The sequence below is a fragment of the Eptatretus burgeri genome, chromosome 19 (assembly GCF_056783735.1).
Source record: "Eptatretus burgeri isolate ZD-2024b chromosome 19, Ebu_testis_v1, whole genome shotgun sequence".
Classification (NCBI taxonomy): Eukaryota; Metazoa; Chordata; class Myxini; order Myxiniformes; family Myxinidae; genus Eptatretus; species Eptatretus burgeri.
This window is the reverse complement of record NC_140979.1, coordinates 1,735,126-1,760,448: the sequence shown is the minus strand read 5'-3', so window position 1 is coordinate 1,760,448 and position 25,323 is coordinate 1,735,126. Positions and strand designations below refer to the sequence as shown.

The following is a 25,323-nucleotide window of genomic DNA, read 5'->3' as shown; positions in this document are numbered from 1 at the left end:
TTGCCAACTATACCGTGGTACATGTAAGCGCTGCACAGCTGATGATTTCGACGCAATTTCCGGTTACTTCGGCCTGGATTCGGGATCAGCGATCAAATAATGTAAATCACGATTAAAAAAATTTTTTGATGATGCGGGAGATATCTTTATTAAAATTAACTTTGGAAAAAAACGAATTGAATAAATAAATAAATAAACGATCACTTCTGGTCAAGAATAAAAGAAATTAAAAGTTCTTTAAAGAGTTTCAAAATCACTCCCGGTAATGTTAAATACAAAATAAACACTTCCTGTCATGAAAAAATCACTTTTGGAAGTATAAAATTAACTTTGGGAAAACAATAATTGAATAAATAAATAAACACTTCCGGTCATGATCTCCCGGCATGCATCATTCACCATGACAAAAACGGGAAACAAATAAAACCAGAAGCAAAAAAAAAAACGGAAGCAAAATGGTCATAGCCAACGACATAGGGTATTGTGTTGTTTTTGTTGTTTCCTATTTTCTCATGTGCACGCGTTAAGTAATATTCACAAGATAGAAATAAAACCCAATCGTGTTTATACACCGCACAGCGTTTAACAACAACCGGAAGCAAAAGGTCATAGCTAACGACACGGATTCCAAATAGCCAGGGGTATTGTGTTGTTGTTGTTGTTGTTGTTGTTGTTTCCTATTCTCTCATGTGCACGCGTTAAGTATGAAGCTCACTGCGTTCGCTATGATTTTGTGTGTGCGTTGACACAGGATATACATCATAATTATACAGTCAAGAGATCTGGCATGAACACACACAGGAGTTTTTTCACAAGAAACTTAGCAGTAGGAATTTATCTGCAGGTAAGCAGGAACAGGTATTCTTATTTTAAGATGAACAAACACCTGAAACACAAGAATTTCGTCGTTCAGTGCACTGACTGTTACTTTTGAAACGTCTGTATATTCATTCAGTGCTTACAAGCCTTGCTGGTGTCATGGCAGACGGTGCCTGCTATACATCTGGAAGGTTGGGGGGTTCGAACCCCGGTTTAATCATCCCGAAGAGTTCCGAGATGGTATCAAAATCAAGTTTGCCTTTCGATCTTTACCTGTGCCTGGTGTTGACTACATGGTTCGGGCGGTGGGCTTGGAATCCGAGGATCCTGACTTCAAATTCATGCTCAGATGTTCAATTAATACCAGGTGGGGTTGACTCTGCCTGTCATCCTTCCGCGGTCGGCAAAATAAGTGCTGGTATCCTGTGTCGGAGCGGTTACCTGTCCAGGATTGTCCAACAGCCAAGGAGACTGTTGAAGCAGCAGCAACACTCTGCACAGAGTGTGGTCCCCAATGGATGGATGGATGGATGGATGGATCCTCACCACTCAGCATTAATACCAAACGGTTCTTCGTCCCACGGACGATGCTAACAGGGGGAAGTGTGTGGAATGACCTGGGTACAGGTCCAGCGATGCTTGATGTCGGCCAACACGATGATCGCATCATCTCTTTTTCGCACTCCCCATCGCCCAGCCCGTACTTCAACCTTCGCTCAACTCTTCTCCGTGAACTTGGATACCTTTGAAGAGGTCGAATCGCCCGTACGACGCAACAAACACCTGGTTGACATGCCAAACCGAGGAGAAAAGTGTGTCAACTGGGCGTGGCTTCCAAGGAGCACTAATCACCGGTCCAGGAAAGCTAGGACCACGCCCTCTGGTGATTTCCCACTTCCAGGTCCTGTTTATCCCCCTTTTTCCCCCACTGTTTACATGTAAACAATAGGGGAATGTTTTCATGGTACTTTGAACTATCTTTCAGCCAAATGTTGTTTCGTTCCATGAGAGGTGCAATGATAAAGTACCGGAGGTACCGGTGAACCTCAGCCGAGAAGGGGATTGATACCTGAGGGTTGGGAGGGGTGAAGGAGGGTTGATGAGCTGTCAGAGTACCAACTGTACGGCTACAGCGACAGTGCATTGACATCAAATTAAATTTGACACGGAAAGAATTCCGTTGTGTTGAAAAAGGAATTTGGAATTTGTACAGAGTGCCGGCGATGACTTGCCTCCTCTTCACGAAAGACACCGTGCGATTTTTAACGTCCACCGGTGGACCAGTGACGTCACACGGGTCCCTCCGGCCTCACGTTCTTTCGATTAATGGAGCACCCAGTGATGGATCACCCGACATGCGAAACACCAGGGTGGTAGTTCACAGCAACATTAATAATAATCAAACTCAAAGGTAAACACTCACATCGATCTGTCTCGGATACCTGTTCAGATGTCCCCGCCATTCGAAGGTTTCCTTGTGCAGTCGACTTACTGTCTTGGTGAATCGGTTTTGGCACCGCCTTTTGATCCGTTAAGGTCGAAGAAGAGTGTAAACCGTTTCATTTGAATGAGCCAATCAGCTCGTCGAATTTCATTTGAATGAGCCAATCAGCTTGTCGAATTTCATTTGAATGAGCCAATCATTCAAAATCAAAACTCGGCCAATCAAAACGTTTCATTCGAATGAGCCAATCAGCTCGTCGAGCGGTAACGGCAGTCAGTGACGTCATATCCGATCGTTTCTCATCTCTTGAATGAAAGCTCCGGGAATCTTGAACTGGCCGGCAATGGCGGACGCTCGAAGATTTGTCAAGTGGGTGAATAGATCAGCAGTTTTTGGTGAGTTTGTTTTTTCTCTTCGCTGCGTTTTCACGTTCGTCCTGTCATCGTCATCATCCCGGTGGAGTGAAAAAAAATTCAAAACTATCGTTAAGAAACCGTTGTGGCCTATTTCTAGTCAAGGCGTTGTGAGGCAGGCCCCAAAAAAATGGCAAATTCAGAGCCCGGCGAGGGAGAGTTCGGTGACCAGGGATAGGACTTGATGAAGGATGTAATTAAATAAGGATGTTAATGATCTTCAAAAGGGAAATTTTAATGAACTCAAACACCCAATCTTCACTCATACACCTTCTTGGAGGTCCATTGGCATGAAAAGTTTCAGGCTGATCGGTTTCATGGTGTTGGAGTTATGGAGGAGATGCACACACGTACACACACAAACACCCACACACCACACGTACACACACACACCACACGTACACACACAAACATACACACACCACACATACACACACCACACATACACACACCACACATACAAACACCACACACACCACATACACACACACACACACAAACACCCACACACCACACGTACACACACACACCACACACTCCACAACACATCACACATACACACACACACCACACACACACGTACACTCTGACATTTATTAGTACAGACGAGCAAATACAACCCGTCACTTCGCTGAAAGAAATATTAAGAGTGGGGGAGGATGGAGGAGGAAGATGGGAGGGAGAGATGACGGAGAGGAGGGGGGAAGAAGAGGAGGGAGGGAGAAAAGGAGCGAGGGGAGGTAGAAGAGGAGGGAGGAGGTAGATAGAAGAGGGAGGGGTAGGAGAGGGGGAAGGAGGGAAGAAGAGGAGGGAGGGGGGAAAGAAGAGAAGGGAGGGTGTGGGAGAAGAGGAGTGAGAAGGTAGACAGAGGAGAGGGGGAAGAAGAGGAGGGAGAGGGTATATAGAGGAGTGAGGGGGGAGAATAGGTGGAAGGGGGTAGAGGGAGGGGGAGAAGAGGAAGGAGGGGGGAAAAGTGGAGGGAGAGAGAGAGGAAGGTGCGGAGGGGAGGGTGGGAGAGAGGTGTGAATGGAGTGAGGGAGGACAGAGGGGAGGAGGAGAGAGAGGAAGGGAGGGGGAGGGGGGATTGCAAAACTTAATCATCCACCATTTTGTGAAGGCACATCGGCCTCAGGCCTCTGTTGTTAGTCCATGGCCCAGTGAAGTTCCAAAAAGAAGGGACCCCAGTAGAGGGCCCCCTTCCCCAGACTGAACAGTTTACGTTTTGTAAACACTGCTCGGCCGGATCTGGATGCCGACCTGAACGGACATCGAATCGGCTTGTTTTGTCACCTCATCGTCTCGTCGTCCACCCAGTTTTCTAATATCCCGTCCACAACGTTTTGAGTTGTCGTGCTTCATATGGTGTTTTGACCACACCACGAAGTTTTGGAACGAAGAATCACAAAAAAAAATTCTTGTATCCGGATCCGAATTCGGATCTTCACCCAAATCGAATCAGTGAGTCCGTGTGACACAACCGGCGTGTCCACCAAATTTGGTCCGAATCGGTTGTTTCATCACAAACTCGCCTGCTCTAAAAGGCCTCGTCTCCGCAGATTGAGGAAGAAGAAGCGGGACCTCGAGCCTGACGGTTCCATTTATTATGGGATGAATGAAGAACCCGTTACTAGGACACGGGGGGGGGGGAGCACACACACAAGGATATAGGAATACTTCTCGAAACAATAGAAAACTCGACACAAGTTAATGACGCGCCATCGCAAGTCACCGCGTTTCCCAACTCAAGAAAAGTTAAAAGACGGTAAAACGTTCCATCAACAAAATGACCTGATGGTAAAAACAAAACAAATAAATGTCCGTTTTGACCCCCTGTTACCCCAAGTCCCCAACCCCTGGAGCACGAATCTGGCCTCAAATCCAAACAAACCGTTCGATATTTCATCCCCCCCCCCTAATGTTGATCACACACACAAAGTTTCGTTGTTTTAACATGACAAAGGTGTTTTCATCCGGTAATCATCAACAACTTTTAAAACCAGGCCGTTGTTGGGCTCGGCAGTTGTTGTGATGATCGTTTTGGTTCCTCGGAACACCGATGACGTGTTACCGGCAATGTACGATGATCATTTTTTTGGGTTTCACCTCAATTTGAAATTAAATGAGTTAAACTTTAGTTAATCAGTGAAATTTTGCCTTCTGGTGATAATGATGATGATGATGATGAATCTGATGAAATTGCTCCCTCGGACGGTCTTTGCAGGGTTCTTCCTCCGTTGACTCTTCGGGATGTCCTGGGGATACATCACCAGTCTCCTGCAGGAGATTGAAAGTCACTCGACCTACCTGGGGAAGCTTTGGTTCCTGGCCTTCCTGGTGCTTCGCGTCGTGCTCACAGGTTTGGCTGGCGAGTCGATCTACTATGACGAACAAGGATTCTTCATGAGCAACACCGTACAGCCGGGATGCACGAACGTGTGCTACGACCGGTACGCTCCTCTCTCACATGTTCGATTCGGGATCTTTCACATCATGGCGGTCGCCATTCCCACCATCCTGTACGTCGCCTTTGCTTTGCATCGCATCTCCAGGTGGGATTGGTTTTGATGGATTGAGGGAGGTTGCTATTCGCGTTGTGTGCATCCACAGCTGATACCCCTGTGTAATCTGGTCGACGCTGACCCCGTTGATGCAGCATGATGTTGCTGCCTCGTATCCTCAACGACAAAAGAGCCGGACATCGATCATGCGTGAGAAGGTCCCATCTGAGTGTGGGAGGTCAGCAGTTCAATCTCACTGGATATCTCTCGTGCGTTCGATGTTTGGGACATTTTGTAAATTTTAACTTTAAATTCTTACATTCGAAGAGACTCCTCTTATGCGAAATTAAAGCAGAACAATCATCGTGACTCTGCGCTCCAAGCTTGCCGGCTCGATGACAGAAGACGCCATTTGCATTTTTGCCGCCTTCATCGCTCCCTGGTGTGGAATCCCGTGCAGGCACGGGCAACTTGCTGATGAGTAAAATATCGATTCACATTTTAAAATAACCTTCGACAGAGCCATGCCCTGCTCTCAAATACGGACTTCAGGTAGATTGACGGCTAACGCAGCACACATGCGGTTCTCATTGGTACAACGTTTTGGTCTGAATGACATCATGTCAGTCAACCAAGGAGAAACATTCTACGTTTGAGTGACGGTGCGTCCACTTTCCGCCGGTACTCCAGGGGCCTCCGTCTGGCCATCTCCCAGGCAGATGCCTGGCCCATCCCCATCTCCTTGAGATGCCGATCAACCTGCTGCAACCACGAGGCACGTGGTCGGCCCGTCGGCCTCCTCCACTCACGAGGCTCCCTCGCTGAGAGAATATGGTGAGCAGGATCAGCGTCAGGAAAACGAGTCACCTGTTCATACAGCCTCAGCTGACGCTCACGGACTATGCAGGTAACAAATCTCATTTGAGTCTCTCTCAGCAACCGCTCGTTGGACACAAAGTCCGACCAGCGATAGCCAAGGATTCTCCAAAGAGACCTGGAACCAAAGGAATTAAGTCTCTGTGTCAGATCCCTGGTCAGAGTCCAAGTCTCACATCCATAGAGCAAGACTGGAAGCACCAAGGACATGAAGACTCGGACTTTCGTCCTCCCGCACAGGTCCCGGCATTATCCGAGCAAAGACCTTGCCCGGCACTGAGAGCAGCGTCACCCCTCGGTGGTTGTCGCAGTCTTGGCTTTTTTATTTTATTTATTTTTTTCAGAGAGGGACAACAAGGCCCCTCTTCCAGTCAGTTTAGATGGTACATACCCGTGTTCCAGGCAGAGCACAGAACTCCATGCAACGACACGAGTGCAGCATTTCCACCAGCCTTGAGAAGTTCAGCATGGATGCCACAGATCCCTGGAGCTTTATGTGTGTCATGAAAATGGATGAAAAACTTCGATGAGACGTTATTTTGTGGAAGCTGTGTTTTCCACCATTGTTCAGCAATTCAAGAAGCGGTGGAGTACCACCCAGAGCGGTGGAGTTCGCAATATACGTTTCTTGGCACAATTAACCTGCTCATGGTCACATATCTTTTCCACGTATCTCACAGGATTGTTGGTTGGACAGGCGACCATGACGCGCCATGACATGTTGGAGTTGCTTCATTCATGGTTTGTGTGAATACTCGTTTGCTGTTATGAGGAGGAGGTGGGTGAGGGAGGGGAGGACAGAATTGGAGTTTGGAGGGTGGGGGAGAGCAAATATGGGACAGAGTCGGACGGTGAAGGACTTTTGGTGGATGGGGGGTAGGGGGGGTTGTGGTTGGGGGGTGGGGTGGTGAGGGGGTTTGAAGGCTTGAAATGGAGAGGGAATTGATGTCTTCAGGTTGGCAGTGGGGAGGCGAGGACTCGGGGTTGGGAGGCTGAGGTTGAGGATATCATTTCTGAAGTCTCGTATTGACCAACTGTTCTTTGTCGTGTGCTAATCTTCACTCGTTTCGTGTGGAACCACATCACTGGCAAAACGACAGGACGTTGGGCAAAAACCTCCACGTCCTAAAGAAGAAGACAATGGAGGAGAAGATGGATCGACGTTCAACGAAGATGTGGAGCTGGAGATGCTGGAGACGTTAACGAATCAGATAGCCGTCGTCGATGACTCCGCGAAGCACGACAGAAGACGATACATCAAGAGAGACGGATTGATGACAGCCTACGTCCTGCAGCTCATCATGCGCAGCATCTTTGAGGTGGCATTCCCTGTCGGTCAGTACTACGGCTACGGCTTGGAAGTTCCTGCCCTCTACCAGTGTGTCCGGGAGCCTTGCAAACACCAAGTCGATTGCTTCGTCTCACGGCCAAGCGAGAAGACAATTTTCCTGTTGTTGATGTACACCGTCGGAGGACTTTGTCTTCTGATAAGCATTGTGGAATAATGTTTCACCTGCTCATTGGGGAGGTCACTGATGCCATTTGTGTAAAGCGAATACGTGAAGATGTTGCGTTGCTCTACCAGATCAGAAATCATGGTTTCTCTGAACTACGTGGAACACCATCCGGGCTGCCATCATATACCAGCGTGGCTCGCCCTTCCTGTGATGCCAAGTGACAGGTAAGAGATGACCGTGAGATCGTTGTACATTTCTGTCCCTAAAATGTCACTTTTGGTGGTGGCCTTTTGTGACTGCCACAGGGAATTGATGAGTGATTACTCTGATATTGATGTAACGGAACGATGCAATTATATTTCGGTCCTTTATCATGACCTTTCACATGACTTTTAATTGTTAATGGTGATGTTGAGTTAATGAAATACATGATGATACGTCTTTTCAAGCGAGATCACAAATGGCCAGCTCTGTGGACACGGAGACAGATGTGCTGAGGTTGTCCCGAATCCTTCAGATCACCCGGTGAACTTTCCGCCCTTGGAACAGCTACCTGAGGATGCACTGGTAACTCACACCGAGCAGGACCTCACGTGGCCTTCCCAATAAGACGTGATCAAAAGCATTCAGGAATCGCTGTGGAGCTCCGGGAAGTGGTTCGTGTGAATTTCAGCCTCGGAAGCCTCTCTGACCGGGTCATTGATCAACGTCATCCGCCTGGTGGTTTGGGTGTTTGGTTATGTTTGGTTTCAGGAAAGGGATCATTTCGCCAAATGGACGGGAGGGTTTTCACAGATTGTTTGTGTGTGTGTGTGTGTGTGTGTGTGTGTGTGTGTGTGTGTGTGTGTGTGTGTGTGTGTGTGTGTGTGTGTGTGTGTGTGTGTGTGTGTGTGTGTGTTTGTGTGTTTGTGTGTGTGTGTTTGTGTGTCTAGCTGTATGCGACCGCCGTTTCTCGACGACCGCCGGTCCGATCTGATTGAAACTTGCCAGGAATATTGCCGGGGCCCCGCGGATGTGCCTTTTCGAGGTTTGATATCAATCGGACGAGCGGTTCCCTAGTTACGGCCATTTATCTGTCGACCAATGACAAGACACGGTGCTATGACGTCACAATCGACGCTGGGGACCTGAGTTTGTGCCTTTTCAAGGTTTGATATTAATCGGACGAGCGGTACCCAAGTTATGGCCATTTATTCACCAAACCAATGACAGGACACGGTGCTATGACGTCACGAATGACGTCACAATTAATATATATTTATTTAGTTGTTTTTTCTTTTTTTGTGAATACATTTGTGAATACATTCACAGAGAGAGGGGCGAGAGAGGAGGGGGAAGAAAGAGGGGAGGGGATGAGAGGGGGGGTGAAAAAATGCCCCAATTCAGTCGTCGTTTTCGCACCTCCGGGCCCGCATTCGTATTTAAAATAATGTTACTGTCACTAACTCTGCCGTTATGGCTACCATTAACCAAACTAAACATAGTACTGCCAGAAAGAATAATTCATGAAAGGAAATAAAACTCAGTAAAATTAATAATTATATCAAGATGAGAAGACAACAGAACATCAAAATAACACAAATATTTTGATCATCAAAAATAAATAAATCTCTGTGAACTTGTTTGTGTCCTGCCTTCCATTTACCTGATTTGGGGACATTCAAACACCATGTGATGTTTTCACTAAAACACTATTTTTACTAAAATCTGATCCAAATAAAATCTATTTTTACACACCCCCGTTACAATCCATAACGCGAGACCAAACATCCCCTAAAATATTACTAAATTTTGAACACCCCCGTCCCCAAACCGTGCCCCTCCCCACACCCTTTCCTCCAAACATCAACTTGATTGGTCGGCCGGGATTCCTGTTCCTCACGATCAGTGAATCCTTGGACTTGTACATCGTGTGGGCTCAAACAAATTCACTATTAAATTACTCATCGTCCCACTTGTTACACTCGCCAAACGAGAGGGTATTACATTTGGGGCCGTTTGTTTGTTTGTTTGTTTGTTTGTTTGTTTGTTTGTTTGTCTATTTGTCCACACAGAACTTTCGTGTTTTTCTCCGCAAGTGCTTGTCAGGTTGAGACAAATTTTTCAACAGAGGAGCGACTACTCCTGGAGAATGTTTTACTGGCTGTGGAGACGGTGGCCGAGTGACCGGGTAACAGAGACGGTGGCCAGGGAGATGGCGGCCGCGGAGATGGTGGCCAGGGAGATGGTGGCCGTGGAGATGGTGGGAAGACGATGATAAACAACAACAATCTGCTGTTTGATCAAACACACAAAATTTATTCGTTTTAAATTTTCATTCATGAGAACAAGAAATTGTCTTCGTCTCTCAATTTGTTGAGCGTGAGAGGTCGATGACGTCACGGGAGGCGGAGACGGTGGCCGGGCATCGTCTCCACGGTGTATAAACACGATTGGGTTTGTTTTCTCTCTTGTGAATGTTTAACACTGTGCGGTGTATAAACACGATTGGGTTTGATTTTTATGTTGTGAATATTAAACGCTGTGCGGTGTATAAACACGATTGGGTTTGATTTTTATGTTGTGAATGTTTAACGTGAGGGACAGTGTTTATCTCCCTGTCTATCTGTACAGAGTCCCGCATCGTGAGGACAGAATAACACGAAATATGAGACACAGACTCGGCACATTGCAAAGCACCGTTAACGGAAACCGGAAGTGATGTAATAACGACGGTCGTGTTGCCTCACGGTAAGTGACCAGAGGCTGCATCTCCACTTTATATTATCATTCAGGTTTTGCCTTCTGAGTTGTAATATTAATCTCATCATTATTCAGAATTTTAATCGTGTTGTAGTTTTTCTCGTTCACTCCGAACCGACATCTTGTGGTTCCTCAAAGTTTCGTATTTACTTCATGGATTGTTTGTGTTTCAGATCGTGTAATGAAGGTGAAGGTCGAATCCGAGTTCGTTGATGATTCGTTCCCTCCATACGAAGGTTGGAACCACAAACTCATTCTTCATGTTCACACAGTAGTTTATTGTTTATCAAGATAATTATAATAATAACAACAAGGTATCTGCCATCGCCAAGTTAAGCCTACCCTGGCCTCCCCCATCTTACCCTTGCTGATCGCCCATGACTTACCTCATGATCCAATAATGGCAAATGTTTGTTTCGACTGCCATTCGACCTTGACCATCAACATTCAGGGATAAAGTGTGAATTGAGAAAAAAAATTTTAAAAAAAAATTGTGAAAAATGTTAAAATCTATAATTGGGCCATGACCTGAAAAAATAGGTCAAGGTTTAAAAGGTCATGTCAATGCCACGTAATTTTTATTCCCTTTACTGATGCAAAATGTCATTCCGAAAGTCCCAGCCGGATCCGAGAAAAAGTTCGGACATTGATACAGCTCGGACATTGATACAGGTCAGACATTGATACAGGTCAGACATTGATACAGGTCAGACATTGATACAGCTCGAACATTGATACAGGTCACACATTGATACAGGTCACACATTGATACAGGTCACACATTGATACAGCTCGAACATTGATACAGGTCACACATTGATACAGGTCACACATTGATACAGGTCACACATTGATACAGGTCACACATTGATACAGGTCACACATTGATACAGGTCACACATTGATACAGGTCAGACATTGATACAGGTCAGACATTGATACAGGTCACACATTGATACAGCTCGAACATTGATACAGGTCAGACATTGATACAGCTCAAACATTGATACAGGTCAGACATTGATACAGGTCACACATTGATACAGGTCACACATTGATACAGCTCGAACATTGATACAGGTCAGACATTGATACAGCTCGAACATTGATACAGGTCAGACATTGATACATGTCACACATTGATACAGCTCGAACATTGATACAGGTCAGACATTGATACAGGTCACACATTGATACAGGTCACACATTGATACAGGTCAGACATTGATACAGGTCACACATTGATACAGCTCGAACATTGATACAGGTCACACATTGATACAGGTCACACATTGATACAGGTCACACATTGATTCAGGTCAGACATTGATACAGGTCAGACACTGATAAAGGTCTGATGTGGATTTTTTAAACCCACCTTGTTGTGATCGTTGTCCTCCTGAAGGATTCTAACCGGCCGATTGTGGAATCCTATTTGACTTCAGACAGAGTTTAACGTTTGTCCGATTTGATTATAAAATCCTACAAAAAAAACCCTATCGACACTGATAAAACTGATGTCCACACAAGTCCTTCCTTGTGAAACAATTTATTTCCTAATTATACACCATACACTTCTCACCTTTGTACAATGAACTTAAAAAATCCCCATTTGTTTGCAATATTATTCTTACTTTAGTTAACAGTTAGACCAACCCGATTCAATTCACTTCTACATTACATCAGAGAGTTTTAGTCTAACTTGGTACTTGGTCAGTTCCAAGGAGTACGAGCCACTGAGAAACTATACTTCCTCACGTGCTCGTACTGAGAACAATGTGCCTTTCAAAATATTTATACTTCCATGAGAAAGAGGTTGGGGGATATTCACCCAGACTGTAGACGTGTCCTTTAGACAAAAAGCCACTTCGTACATTTTCTAAGCAAAGGTTCATTTATCAGCTCGGTCACTCTGCTCCAGAACAACACATTTCTTATCATTTAGGGCAAAAGTCTTTTGGCCAGAAATGACAGCCAATTCAATTTGCAGCATAAAAGTTACATTTCTGAAACTCCATTTGTTACAATTTAAAATACATTAATATAAATTTTTCCCCCACAGGTCAGCCAATGATACAGGTCAGACATTGATACAGGTCAGACATTGATACAGGTCAGACATTGATACAGGTCAGACACTGATATGGGTCAGACATTGATACAGGTCACACATTGATACAGCTCGAACATTGATACAGGTGGGACATTGATACAGGTCAGACATTGATACAGTTCAGACATTGATACAGCTCGGACATTGATACAGGTCAGACATTGATTCAGGTCAGACATTGATACAGTTCAGACATTGATACAGCTCGAACATTGATACAGGTCAGACATTGATACAGGTCACACATTGACACAGCTCGGACATTGATACAGGTCAGACATTGATACAGCTCGGACATTGATACAGCTTAGACATTGACACAGCTCATACATTGATACAGCTCAGACATTGATACAGCTTGGACATTGATACACCTCCGACATTGACACAGCTCATACATTGATACACCTCGGACATTGACACAGCTCATACATTGATACACCTCGGACATTGACACAGCTCATACATTGATACACCTCGGACATTGATGCAGCTCATACATTGATACAGCTCGGACATTGATACAGCTGATACATTGATACAGCTCATACATTGATACAGCTCATACATTCATACAGCTCATACATTGATACACCTCGGACATTGATACAGCTCATACATTGATACAGCTCAGACATTTATACAGCTCATACATTGATACAGCTGATACATTGATACAGCTGATACATTTATACAGCTCATACATTGATACAGCTCATACATTGATACACCTCGGACATTGATACAGCTCATACATTGATACAGCTCAGACATTGACACAGCTCATTCATTGATACAGCTCGGACATTGAGACAGCTTGGACATTGATACACCTCGGACATTGACACAGCGCATACATTGATACAACTCGGACATTGATACAGCTCATACATTGATGCAGCTCGGACATTGATACAGCTCAGACATTGATGCAGGTCGGACATTGGTACAGGTCGGACATTGATACAGCTCAGACATTGATACAGCTTGGGCATTGATACAGCTTGGGCATTGATACAGCTCAGACATTGATACAACTCGGACATTGATACAGCTTGGGCATTGATACACCTCGGACATTGACACAGCTCATACATTGATACAACTCGGACATTGATACAGCTTGGGCATTGATACACCTCGGACATTAACACAGCTCATACATTGATACACCTTGGACATTGACACAGCTCATTCATTGATACAGCTCGGACATTGATACAGCTTGGACATTGATACACCTCGGACATTGACACAGCACATACATTGATACAACTCGGACATTGATACAGCTTGGACATTGATACAGGCAACACATTGATACAGGTCAGACATTGATACAGGTCACACATTGATACAGGTCACACATTGATACAGGTCAGACATTGATACAGGTCAGACATTGATACAGGTCACACATTGATACAGCTCGAACATTGATACAGGTCAGACATTGATACAGCTCGAACATTGATACAGGTCAGACATTGATACAGGTCAGACATTGATACAGGTCACACATTGATACAGCTCGAACATTGATACAGGTCAGACATTGATACAGCTCGAACATTGATACAGGTCAGACATTGATACATGTCACACATTGATACAGCTCGAACATTGATACAGGTCAGACATTGATACAGGTCACACATTGATACAGGTCAGACATTGATACAGGTCACACATTGATACAGGTCAGACATTGATACAGCTCAGACATTGATACAGGTCACACATTGATTCAGGTCAGACATTGATACAGCTCAAACATTGATACAGGTCAGACATTGATACAGGTCACACATTGATACAGGTCAGACATTGATACAGCTCAGACATTGATACAGGTCAGACATTGATACAGGTCAGACATTGATACAGGTCAGACACTGATAAAGGTCAGACAATGATACAGGTCAGACATTGATACAGGTCACACATTGATACAGGTCAGACATTGATTCAGGTCAGACACTGATATGGGTCAGACATTGATACAGGTCAGACATTGATACAGCTCGAACATTGATACAGGTCAGACATTGATACAGGTCAGACATTGATGCAGGTCAGACATTGATACAGGTCAGACATTGATACAGCTCGAACAATGATATAGCTCAGACATTGATATAGGTCAGACATTGATACAGCTCGAACAATGATATAGCTCAGACATTGATATAGGTCAGACATTGATACAGCTCGAACAATGATATAGCTCAGACATTGATATAGGTCAGACATTGATACAGGTCACACATTGATACAGGTCACACATTGATACAGGTCACACATTGATACAGGTCAGACATTGATACAGGTCAGACACTGATACAGGTCACACATTGATACAGGTCACACATTGGTACAGGTCAGACATTGATACAGGTCACACATTGATACAGCTCGAACATTGATACAGGTCACACATTGATACAGGTCACACATTGATACAGGTCAGACATTGATACAGCTCGAACATTGATACAGGTCACACATTGATACAGGTCACACATTGATACAGGTCACACATTAATACAGGTCAGACATTGATACAGGTCACACATTGATACAGGTCAGACATTGATACAGGTCACACATTGATACAGGTCACACATTGATACAGGTCACACATTGATACAGCTCGAACATTGATACAGGTCACACATTGATACAGGTCACACATTGATAGAGGTCAGACATTGATACACCTCGGACATTGATACAGCTCATACATTGATACAGCTCAGACATTGACACAGCTCATTCATTGATACAGCTTGGACATTGATACAGCTTGGACATTGATACACCTCGGACATTGACACAGCGCATACATTGATACAACTCGGACATTGATACAGCTCATACATTGATGCAGCTCGGACATTGATACAGCTCAGACATTGATGCAGGTCGGACATTGGTACAGGTCGGACATTGATACAGCTCAGACATTGATACAGCTTGGGCATTGATACAGCTTGGGCATTGATACAGCTCAGACATTGATACAACTCGGACATTGATACAGCTTGGGCATTGATACACCTCGGACATTGACACAGCTCATACATTGATACAACTCGGACATTGATACAGCTTGGGCATTGATACACCTCGGACATTAACACAGCTCATACATTGATACACCTTGGACATTGACACAGCTCATTCATTGATACAGCTCGGACATTGATACAGCTTGGACATTGATACACCTCAGACATTGACACCGCATACATTGATACAACTCGGACATTGATACAGCTTGGGCATTGATACACCTCGGACATTGACACAGCTCATACATTGATACACCTTGGACATTGACACAGCTCATACATTGGTACAGCTCGGACATTGATACAGCTCATACATCAATGCAGGTCGGACAATGGTACAGCTCAGACATTGATACAGCTCATACATTGACACAGCTCATACATTGGCACAGCTCAGACATTGACACAGCTCAGACATTGATGCAGGTCAGACATTGGTACAGCTCTGACATCGATACACCTTGGACATTGACACAGCTCAAACATTGATACACCTCAGACATTGATACAGCTCAAACATTGATACAGCTCGAACATTGATACACCTCAAACATTGATACACCTCAAACATTGATACACCTCAGACATTGATACAACTCAAACATTGATACAGCTCAAACATTGATACAGCCCGAATATTGATACAGCTCATACATTGATGCAGGTCGGACATTGGTACAGCTCAGACATTGATACAGCTCATACATTGACACAGCTCGTACATTGGCACAGCTCAGACATTGAGACAGCTCAGACATTGATGCAGGTCAGACATTGGTACAGCTCTGACATCGATACACCTTGGACATTGACACAGCTCAAACATTGATACACCTCAGACATTGATACAGCTCAAACCTTGATACAGCTCGAACATTGATACACCTCAAACATTGATACACCTCAAACATTGATACACCTCAGACATTGATACAACTCAAACATTGATACAGCTCAAACATTGATACAGCTCGAATATTGATACAGCTCAGACATTTATACAGCTCATACACTGATACAGCTCAGACACTGTTACAGCTCAGACACTGATACAGCTTCGACACTGATACAGCTCGGACACTGATACAGCTCAGACACTGGTACAGCTCGGACACTGATACAGCTTGGACATTTTGGAAATTGTGAGTGCAGGAGGAAAAAAACCCCCCAAAAAACCTAGATGATGGTTTCGTCCTCTTAGGGGTCGAAGAAACACTGTGATACCATGAAAAAATGGGGGTGCTCATTGTGAAAACATCTCCGACAACATCAATCAGCCTTCCCCTATCCTATAGAGTATAGAAGGAAGTTTAATAATAACTAGAGCAGCACTCATTCGAGCGCATGCCTCCACCAGGCTGAACAGTTTACATTTTGTATCCCACTGATACGCCGGATCTGGATTCAGACCTGAACCAAAATCTAATCGGCTTGTTCTTGTCATCTACCCAACTCATCCACCTCGTTTTCTCATAACTCGTCCACAACATTTTGAGATATCGTGCCACATATCATTGTTCGCCCTATCAATGGTGAAGAACCACTTGATAAAGTCTCGTATCTGGATCTTCAACAAAGTTTCATCCTCATCCATCCACAACCATTTGATGTTCCTGATCACAGACAAACAAAAAGACAGGTGTGAAAACATAACGTCCGTCCACCTTCGGTGCCAGAGGTGATAACTGGAGAGTTCATAGAACACATTACCTCAAACAGTGTTCATTCAAAACATCTCGTTCGTGCTGCACTACCCTCGTGTTCACAGGAGGAACCAAGTAATGCTTCTTATGAAGGGAAACCATCCCATGTCAAGGGAGGGGAGCACTTCATGCTAACATTGATTGCTGCAGGAGTCTGCTTCAAACAACACCGCCATTGCATACTTGTACGGCACAAGAACGGAACTCAAGCTCAGAGCTAATGAGCAAAACCTTTCAAGAAAACATCAACAAAAAGCTGGAATTTGTTTTGAAAGCCATTAATTAGATGTATTGTCCGATGTATGTTCCAACTTTCAGTTCGTTTCAATGATTAGCCTTTGAGATATGAGCACCGACACATTTCAGACGGACGGATGGACACCAACGTGAATTTTGAGGTTTTTCATTCGAAACTCTACAATGCCGAAATGGATGTTACTGAAAGGATTTTGTTCTGAAATTTGCGGCCAATTCCGTGCAGTCGAAGCCGAGAAACGAATTTTCAGTCCTTATGTTGAAGCTGCGTACAGAGAAACCGTCCCATATCAAGAGAGGGACGCTTTGTGCCTCCCTTGATACAGGATTTCAATTGAAATAAAATAACAAGTCTGAAGACGACGATGGTTCACGAGCGATATTTGACGATGTAGATTGTTTCAGAAGTCAAGGATGAGACAATGTTATAATGTTTGACCAAGTTATAAAAATTATCAACATGATGTGGTACGAGTGACAGGTTATTCGCTGCAAAATGTCGAAAACCCGGTTTCGTTCAACAACTTTCAAAATTTGACCTTTGCATAACCTGTAAAGGTCACAAAACAATGTTGTGGACATTAAAATATGGAAACAGGATACGTGCTATAGCTTATTGGAGTTAATACGTAAAAGAAGGTCGAAAACCCGGTTCGATTCCCACAACTTTGAAAATTTGACCTTTGTGAACTTTAAAGGTCAAAGGTCAAGGATGATGACCTTTGGTGCAAAACTTCCTCTGGAATATTCCAGGAACAATATAACGTCACATAGGTTATATGGCATTTCACACTCCTCGGATTATCCATACTTTGATGAAATCAGCGTAAAAACAAACTTGAAGGGGGTGCAACGGGCAAGGTGTTCGAGATAGAGCAAAATGGTTCTAAGACTTTCGGTGGGGAATGACCTCAAGATTATGCATAAAAAATATTTTCATCCGAGCTCAAAGTTTGGGCGGTCGTATAATTTTTTTTGTCAAAATTTGATATTTTCTAAGTTCGTGACCTTGTGACCTTGACCTTGGGACGAAAATGAAAAATCGAGCTCCGTGGGGCTATGCAAGTGCCATTGGGCTAACCAAATAACGAAACCCCTGCCATGTTCGACAAACCCCTCGGAGAAGATGGATTTTTATGTCAAAATTCGCAATTTTCTAAGTTCGTGACCTTGTGACCTTGACCTTGGGACGAAAATGAAAAATCGAGCTCCGTGGGGCTATGCAGGGGCCATTGGGGTAACCAAATACTGAACCCCCTGCCAGATTCGACAAACCCCCTTGGAGAAGATGCAAATTGAAATCGGCTACCCCCTAAAAACATTTTTCGCAATTTTCTAAGTTCGTGACCTTGTGACCTTGACCTTGTGACCTTGACCTTGGGACGAAAATGAAAAATCGAGCTCTGTGGGGCTATGCAGGTGCCATTGGGGTAACCAAATACCGAAACCCCTGTCAGATTCGACAAACCCCCTCGGAGAAGATGCAAATTGAAATCGGCTACCCCCTAAAAAGACATGTTTTTTGGGCGTGGCTCCGTCCATAATGGGCGCACCACGTCCATTCTCAGGAAAACAGAACTTGATCATGATATAAACCTCCCACCAAAATTTTATCAGGATCGGATCCAAACCCACGGAGCTATGCTCGGGACAGACAGACAGACAGACAAGCCGGTAGGCGGACATGGGTAGTCGGCCGTTGCTAGGCAACGGAGGGGTCCATAGCAACGGTTCTTTCTCACATATAACAAGGACATACCATGAACCTCCCATACCAGTTTCATGTACATCTGACTCATAGTCTCTGAGATATAACGAACTTCGTTTTTTTATTGTTTTCAACCAGGGTTCATTCAAAGTCTATCTTCTCCGACAGTTTTCATAGGATCCGGCTGGAAATATTTGAGAATATGGCTGAATGTACTGCCCACAGTTGCTCGTGGCCCGATGATGTTTGATTTTCGAAAAAATGAATTATTTATGATTTTTCAAAATTTTCAAAGTCCCGTTGCTTGGCAATGGTGGTGTCCAAAGCAACGGTTCTCATTTGCATACAACTAGGTCATGGTATGAACCTGCAGACCAAGTTTCATCGAAATCGCCATTGTATTAACTGAAATCGCCATTTTAAATACTGATAAGGGAAGAACAAATCTCAAAAAAAAAAAAAAATTTTCGACGAGATCGACAACAGACAGACAGACACACACCAATAACGAATATAGTAGTCACTTATTTTTTTCGTGAAAAATTTTTTTAGTGAACCAATTGTTTGAAACATCGTAAAAAAAAAAAAAATCTGGAAATTTAACGCGAGTGAAGCACGATGAAGATAGGGCCGAGTGTTGCCGTCGTTGCACACGCTGGCTCTGGTCTTCCCATGATGGAATGACAGGGACGAACTTCCTTTTACTCTCCACTATGCTTAACCAGTAGAGTCAGACAACCGGACAGTTTGGAAAAAGTTATTTATTATGATTTGTAAAGAGCACGTGTATACAAGCAGTGTCACGATCGAGAAATCCTTAATGCTACGCACGTAAGCCCCCTCCTCGTCAGTCACTTGTCACAGATATGAACAGGTGCCACAGTCATTCAGGGAAAGAGAAGAAAGAGGGAAAGGGAGAGGAGAGAAGAAGAGCCGGCAGGTTTACATGGGTTCAAATAAGAGGGGGGTGAAATGTGCAATGCAATCTGTTTTGAGAGTTGCGAAGGGTGAATACGTGTGGTGTTCGATTAATTGGTGTGAGTGAGGTGTGACAATCAGTGAGCCCTGAAAAGGACGGTTGATGATGTGTGTTGATTGCTCGTGCGTCCAGAGGGAATGAGGTGGAACGGAGATAGAGGAGAAAGTTCGTAAGTCAGTGTGTTTGGACGACGTGACCAGGAACTCTCTGCTGGATCTGTCCTTCTGCCTGGTGTTGGATTTCACTCACTTGTGCTTGTTCTCCAGACACCAGCCCATGTGGTCTCTCCATTCCCAGGTGTACTTTGTTCGGGACTCTGGTTTCGACTTTTAGAAGCCCCGTTCTGCGCTCCACCAGACACGCGCTCTTCTCATTTTTCCCTTCTCTGCACCGCACTTGCACGTCATTTGTACCTCCTCACTTACGCACCGGAGACACCCCGAGTTTTCCTCCCTCTTTCCCCAACTGAATATTGCTCTTGTTTTAAAACCTTTTATTATTGTGCCACATGCCCTTTCCTCACCATAATTATTAATAAACCTGCTTATATGATAAATGTACCCAGCTCGTTCTGTCTTTTTCCTGTTGGTTCAGCGTAGTCCACACACACGTTTGCCTGGAAGTTCTGTACCACTAATTTGCTTTTAGTAGCTGGTGTGTACCTGGCAGCCCCGCTTGACTGTACCTGCTACGTTAAGTTAACACAAGTACGCATCGAGGGCACGGAACTCGCTTGGTGTGGTCAATCCACCGGAAACTGGCAGGATTGGTGGTACCAATCAGCATTCGTGGTTGCTTAGCAACTCGCTGGCATGCAGTTTTCTGTGCCCGGCGGCCTCAGGAACGGGCATTCTGGAGGGACCCGAGGGCTTCCCCTCGTCGCGTGCCTCGAACACCGGATCCACAACAATATCAACAACCAAAGTTGTCTTTTTGGAACACCCTGTAGATCTTTCACCATCTATCATTTTTGGCCTTATTTCCTCGGTTAAGGATAAGTTTAAGTTAACGTGGTTAATTTGAGTAAAGCTATCTGATTCAATTGGGCACAGTGACTTGTGTGATTGTGACAATATCTTGATTCAATCATGTTGAAGTAAATTATATTTTTTATGATGTTTTTTTTTTCAGATCATGTTGTGAAAGTGAAGATCAAATCTGAGATCGTGGATGAATCGTCCTTTCAAGACAAAGGTGTGAACCTGATTTTTTTTTTATCATAAACTAGCGTGGACCGCTTGCTACGCTCGCCTCTCCACACGTCTTTGCAGAGACTGACGTCACAGATTTACTGTGTTGTCATGATTTACACCAATCATCATCCAAACATTAATTTTCTTCAAATTCATTTGTAACGTTGGTGATATTTATTATATTTACTTGAAATTTCAGCTGTGATATAAGAAGGTCCAAGTGGTCGAAGTGGTCAAGGGTCGAAGCTCTCTAATCTATCTGAAGGGTGTAAGGGGTCCAAATAGTGTCAAGATCTGAGGGGTCTTTTGGGTCTTTGGCTTTTGGGTCTTCGGGAGCTTCAGCATCTTTTTGGGTATTTTTGGGTCTCTGTGGTTTTTGGGTCTTGGGGTCTTTAGGGTCTTCTGGGTCATATGTGAGTACATGTACATGCACATGTGAAATACAGTTTTTTTGTAAATCCCAGATACCTGACCTCACCTGTGTTTGGGGCTTTGTTTTGAACCTGCGCTTGAGGAGCATTAAATTAAAGTCTTTTAAGTTTAGAATTATTCTCACTCAGAGTTGAACGTCATCGTAATCACAAGATATTTTAACCCTCGCCGAGGGAGAGGGTATTGTGTTTGGGTCCGTTCGTTTGTCTGTCAGTCTTTGTTTGTCCGCACAGAACTTCCTTAAAATTCCCTGGTTTCCTTCCTGAAAGTCCCTGCAGTACCATCTTGTTTACCCCGTGTACCCCGCCCCATCCCTCTCCCTTCCACGGATCTCCTGTTGTCTTTGTTCCCCACTATTTTGTGCTTCCCTCTCCCACCCCTCTTGTTTCCTGTCTTGTGATATGTTCTGTGTATTCGGTCTTACACGAGCCTTGACTTGGTGAACAAAAAAATAAACAATGACAATCAGTCACAAAGTGACTAAAGTGGCAAAGACTCCTGCTTGGTTGAGGCAGAAGTCTGTGTGGCCACTCCGAGCAGCCGGAATGTGTGATGACAAGTATAATGACAGCACCTTCTCCAGTGAGGAAGGGGATCCCTGCCTCATGAGATGACAGCTGTCCACACCAAAGAAAAAAGGTGTCGCCTGTTCCACAACCAACAACTACTCGGTTCCAGATAAATCGGAGAAAAATATATTAACAGAGCGTGAGCTTAGAGGAGAAGGAAATCATCCTCCACTGCAAAGTGTATTCTACGCATAAAGCATGGGGGACTTACGGTGGAGGAGAAAGATTCATGAACCAATTGAAGCAAACAAAGCTGTCAGCCAAGACCGACCGAAATTGACAACTGCAGGACGATGACCTGTAACTGCAAGTTCCATGACCGAAATTCAATTCAACAGCATCAATGAAGGAAAAATACTTCACCCCAGAAAGAATAAAGGAAATAACTGACAAAGCAAGACAACAAGCAATGGAACACAAAAATCGGATGACCCAAGGAGAGGGAATCAGCGTAAAAATGAAATACTGGACAAAGAAGGAAAAATGGACCTTAATATGGGCAATGGGACATTCCAAACGAAAAGGTGTGAGAAAAGGAAGTGTGAACACCTGGGAACAGATATTCTGAAGACGATGCCCTGATAAAGTTAATTTTAATCAAGCAACACTGAACTCAAAGAAAAACAAGATCATCCAAGGGAAAATATTCACAAAGGAGGAACTAAGAGTCAGAGATGAACAAACTGATGAGGGAAAAAGAAATGACCGACCACATGTAAATATTGACCAACCACCTGTAAATGGTGACCAACCACCTGTAAATGGTGACCGACCACCTATAAATGGTGACAACCACCTGTAAATGGTGACCGACCACCTATAAATGGTGACCGACCACCTATAAATGGTGACCGACCACCTGTAAATAGTGACCGACCACCTATAAATGGTGACCGTCCACCTGTAAATGGTGACCGACCACCTATAAATGATGACCGACTACCTGTAAATGGTGACACCACCTGTAAATGGTCACCGACCACCTGTAAATGGTCACCGACCACCTGTAAATAGTGACCGACCACCTGTAAATGGTGACCGACCACCTGTAAATAGTGACCGACTACCTGTAAATGGTGACCGACCACCTGTAAATGGTCACCGACCACCTGTAAATAGTGACCGACCACCTGTAAATGGTGACCGACCACCTGTAAATAGTGACCGACCACCTGTAAATGGTGACCGACCACCTGTAAATAGTGACCGACCACCAACGTCACAATTTGGGTTTTTGAGGCTACGGCTGGTTCTCTCCAGGGGTCTCTGCTGACTTTCTCAAAGATAAGTTTCCGGTCGTTGTTCATCGCGTTTTGACTTCATTTTGTTGCCTCCGTATTTACTGTGTGTTCCCAGTTCGGTTTTGTTTCAAAACTTGTGATATTTGGTGAGTTTTCGTCGATCTTGTCATGTCAGGTTTCCCCGTCGATGTGCTCAATGGTGTTTATTTCTATTTTCTCCTCATTGCCATCAGTTTCTATTTTCTCCACTTTTCCCTCCACCCTCCATCTATCCCTCCCAACTATACCCTCTGTTTCATATCTTATAATATAAAAATACAAAAAAACCTTTTCCCTTCTCACCTTATACCCCACGTAACCACGTGACTTCCTGTAACGACGCCTCTTCTTCTTTCTCTGCCCTGCCAATCCCACTCTGCCAAATCCCAATCCCACTGCCCACTCTCATCGTGAAGGCATTCACCACACACCTTCAGAACCTTTTCTTCAAACTTTTCCTTCACTCTTCCCCCCTCTTCCCGAAACAACAACAACAACAACAACAACAACAACAAAACAATGGTCTCTCACAATGATTCAACTTCTCCTCTTCACTCGGTTCTGCTTCTTCAAAATCTTGTGTTCAATTCGACCTTTCTTTCATCCAGTGTCGAGAAATTCCATCTGTTACAACGTTTCCTTTCTCCACTCTGTTAATTCTTCTGCGCTCCATCCATCGTACAATGTATTTAAAGGAATCTCTGATCTAAAAATTTAATAAATCCCATTTTCCAACGATTGTTCATCTTTCATCATTAATCGTTCTTATTTTTCCAACTTCAGTGCAAATTCATCCACCTCCTTAAATCTACCTCCTCCTCACTTCTTCCCTGTAATACCCCCTCCCTACTCCTCCTATCTTTCCCCCCATCCGAGCATCTCTCCACTGTCCTCTCCATCACTAACAGGTCCTCCTATGGTATCCCAAACTGTGTGGTTTTCAAACATCTGTGTTCTCCGTTCCAACCTCACAAATGTCTCACACTCTCATTCAGCGCACTCCTCGATATCTCGAACACTCTCTCTCTTTCCTTTCATCACATCTCCCCCTCTTCCCACCCCCACAAAGCAAACTTATTTGTCTTCCCCCTCCAAGCTTCCCCCTCAATTGTCCCCCCTTACCGCTCCCTTTCAAATCTCCCCCCTCACTCCTCCTAATTAAAACTTTCCCCCTTCACATCCACAAATTTGTCTCCTTCCCCCACCCTCTTTCTTCCAGCTCATTCCTCCACCTCCTCCAATCTCTCATTTCCCTTTTTGGCTTCTCTTATGACTCTCCACTGCTACTCATCCCTTCACCACTCAGCCCTTTGTCCTCCTCCTAATCCGACCCTCTCTCCTCGCTCTTCCACAATCTGTTAACTGTCAACAATTCTCACTACCCTCCACCTCCCTTCCCCTGCACCCGAAGCCTCCTCCCCTCCCTCTTCCTTAACAATAAGGTGTCTGAGGATGCGCCTTTTCAGGATATAATTAAATCAGGCCGCAAATTGTCTTCAAAAGGGATTTTTAAATGAAACAAAACACTCATGCACTCCCTTGGAGTTCCCTTCGTATGCATGCAAAATTTCAGACTGCTTTGTTTCATGGTTTTTTAATTTAGGAGTTGACACACACACTCACTGGCTGATTGACTGAATGACCTACTGACACACTCTGACATTTATTAGTGCAGATGAAGAGGATGCTTCATTGAGCTGAATGGATATGTTTAATCTGGTGTTGGTGCAGTGCAGGCATGATGGTCCGAATGACCTTCTCCTGCGTC

The 25,323-nt window shown here is 44.4% G+C and overlaps 1 protein-coding gene and 1 long non-coding RNA gene across 9 annotated transcripts in view; one reads left to right on the top strand and one right to left on the bottom strand.

Moving 5' to 3' along the window:
• LOC147008384 (uncharacterized) overlaps nt 1–2,355 on the bottom strand; it is a 49,367-nt gene extending 47,012 nt beyond the window's left edge. Inside the window, exon 1 of one of the 2 annotated variants that reach the window (XM_085865077.1) lies at nt 2,262–2,355. The gene's annotated coding sequence lies outside the window, so the exon portion shown is untranslated. Of the gene's footprint in view, nt 1–2,242 lie in introns of both variants that reach the window. The other variant, XM_085865076.1, reaches the window with a different exon arrangement.
• The window catches only part of LOC147008382 (uncharacterized), a 61,946-nt gene that overhangs the window by 11,387 nt on the left and 25,236 nt on the right, over nt 1–25,323 (top strand). Inside the window, exons 1-6 of one of the 7 annotated variants that reach the window (XR_015053433.1) lie at nt 2,506–2,658; nt 4,898–5,123; nt 5,284–5,412; nt 10,121–10,237; nt 10,423–10,485; nt 21,213–21,820. This is a non-coding gene — a long non-coding RNA (uncharacterized LOC147008382). Of the gene's footprint in view, nt 1–2,505; nt 2,659–4,897; nt 5,413–6,967; nt 7,732–7,956; nt 8,075–10,120; nt 10,238–10,422; nt 10,486–21,212; nt 21,821–25,323 lie in introns of those variants that run through there. The other 6 variants (XR_015053432.1, XR_015053429.1, XR_015053434.1 and 3 more) reach the window with 6 other exon arrangements.